Below are 2500 nucleotides of genomic sequence, written 5' to 3'. Positions count from 1 at the left end.
CTGCACCTTAACCTAACTTACGCTGCACCTTAACCTAACTTACGCTGCACCTTAACCTAACTTACGCTGCACCTTAACCTAACTTACGCTGCACCTTAACCTAACTTACGCTGCACCTTAACCTAACTTACGCTGCACCTTAACCTAACTTACGCTGCACCTTAACCTAACTTACACTGCACCTTAACTGTCACATGTAACGTCACAGGAATGTAGCTTTGCCTAACAGCAACCCTCTGAACATAGTTCACTGCTTGGATCCTCTGGTGTCATGTGTATTTCTTGATGCCATGGTGCGTACCCTCACATAAAGGTCTTTCGAGTGTTGCGTACTTTCTACACAGTCCCGCTAACCACTGGAAGGGTGTACCGCTACAGAACGAATATCGCCCTCCCCTCCTGCCCTTCCAAGCTGGTCGGTCAGGCGTTTGTTTGTGAAATGAGCCTTGCAGCTGTTCAGTTGCATTCGGTTGTCGATGCAGTCAGTGTACGTTGTGGTACGGCCTGTGTGGACTGTCCGCTGATGTACGCGTAACCCACACTGATCATCCGTCGTTACGTACTGAGTGACATAATGTGGCACATGCTTGACCGTACACCGGCTGCGCCCTACAATGGCGAATCATAAGGGCCATATGTTGTGCACGATGCTACTTGTCTCGTCTCCCCATTACAGCGAGATTGCACTGTTGTACGCCGTACAGACATGTGGTAGGTAGGTACGGACGAAAGTATTGCATGTTGGCCCCCCCCCCCCCCCTCCTCCCTCTGCCGGGAATCAGCGTGAGCCGTCTGTTGATGTAGCGACGAGGGTTTTCCTATTTAATCGTATTGCCCCACACAACATGATAGCACGGTGGACCGCGTTCCACATCTGCGACATGCTACAGAGGCCGGTTGACAGTCGACCGCGCAAGGGACATTGCACACGTGCGCGGACCATCTTCCACGTGTTCTCTCGTGTACATGCCGCAGTGTGTATGTGGGCTGATGTAGCGTGTCGTGACACATAACATGCAGGCATGCCAGAATCGTAGATTTCGCAAATGTAGATTGACGTATACGTTTGCTGCCAAAGATCCGCAAATGAACTGGAAATCAGTTGTTGAGCGGTTGTTCGCGCTGCAGGTGCATCGGTGATAGCGACGATCGGTACATCTATGAACCGGTTGTTTCGGCGGTACCCGCCATGCCCCCGAACCTGAGTTGGCCATGTGGGTATGAAGCGATACGAGGCTGTGGCTTGGCGGGACAGTCCCCGGCCGGTGAGGGGGGGCCGCCCGGCGTGCTGGCCGCGCGCTGCGTGAGCGCACGCACTACAGCCGGCTGGTGGGGGGCGCCCAGTGGCAGGAGCGCCGGCCGACGGGCCCGGCTGGCGTCCCAGCTATGCGCCGGCGCACCCTGCGCGCGGCGCCAGGCGGCCAAAGTGGGTTCTGCCGAGCCCGGTGCGAAGCGCGGTGGACATCTGCAGTGTGCTGGTCCGATTGCGGACTGTGTGCGTTGAGGATGCGCCGCCGCCCGGCACTCGGCGTCGCGACGCCGTCTGCTGCTCGGTCGCCCCCAGCGGTTCTCGCAGGTGGTTTGTATCGCAGCTCTGCGGACGTGTTGGCGCGTGCGCTGTGCTGGGAGAGTTCGCTTCTGCACCCAAGTGGGGCTTTGCCCTTCTGTGGCGCTGGCGTTGGAGCTGCCGGTCACCGTAGGTGGCGCGTGTTGTTTCCCGCCGGCAATGCCACGACAGCACGCTCCCGGGCCTCTGTCGGCAGCGGCAAGCTCAGTTGGGAGCACGGGTGTTCGCACTGAAAGCGTCTACTCGCCCATCTCCGGGCGATTGCGCCTCTCTCGAACCCGACCAAGTACTTAGGACGGCGCTGCGCGCCGCCGGGACCTGAGAGGGTTTCGAGGTGTATCGTGCAGGGGAGCTCAGCCTCCTCCTGTTTGCAGAATAATTGAGCGGACGCTTGCGTGTTCGCGCGGGCCCTCGGGACACACTCCCGGGCGGCCGGCTGCTCAGCTCTCGTTGACGCAGCTCCCTGGTTGATCCTGCCAGTAGTCATATGCTTGTCTCAAAGATTAAGCCATGCATGTCTCAGTACAAGCCGCATTAAGGTGAAACCGCGAATGGCTCATTAAATCAGTTATGGTTCCTTAGATCGTACCCACGTTACTTGGATAACTGTGGTAATTCTAGAGCTAATACATGCAAACAGAGTCCCGACCAGAGATGGAAGGGACGCTTTTATTAGATCAAAACCAATCGGATTGGCTCGTCTGGTCCGTTTGCCTTGGTGACTCTGAATAACTTTGGGCTGATCGCACGGTCCTCGTACCGGCGACGCATCTTTCAAATGTCTGCCTTATCAACTGTCGATGGTAGGTTCTGCGCCTACCATGGTTGTAACGGGTAACGGGGAATCAGGGTTCGATTCCGGAGAGGGAGCCTGAGAAACGGCTACCACATCCAAGGAAGGCAGCAGGCGCGCAAATTACCCACTCCCGGCAC

The 2500-nt window shown here is 57.0% G+C and overlaps 1 non-coding gene across 1 annotated transcript in view; it reads left to right on the top strand.

The window, feature by feature from the left end:
- The first annotated feature begins 2027 nt into the window (after positions 1–2027).
- The window catches only part of LOC126328991 (small subunit ribosomal RNA), a 1892-nt gene continuing 1419 nt past the window's right edge, over positions 2028–2500 (top strand). The window contains exon 1 of the ribosomal RNA XR_007562095.1: positions 2028–2500. This exon is cut by the window's right edge and continues 1419 nt beyond it. This is a non-coding gene — a ribosomal RNA (small subunit ribosomal RNA).

This window comes from Schistocerca gregaria, unplaced genomic scaffold (assembly GCF_023897955.1).
Source record: "Schistocerca gregaria isolate iqSchGreg1 unplaced genomic scaffold, iqSchGreg1.2 ptg001153l, whole genome shotgun sequence".
NCBI classification, from domain to species: domain Eukaryota; kingdom Metazoa; phylum Arthropoda; class Insecta; order Orthoptera; family Acrididae; genus Schistocerca; species Schistocerca gregaria.
Note: the sequence above shows the minus strand (reverse complement) of the source record. Positions and strands in the feature narration are given on the sequence as shown.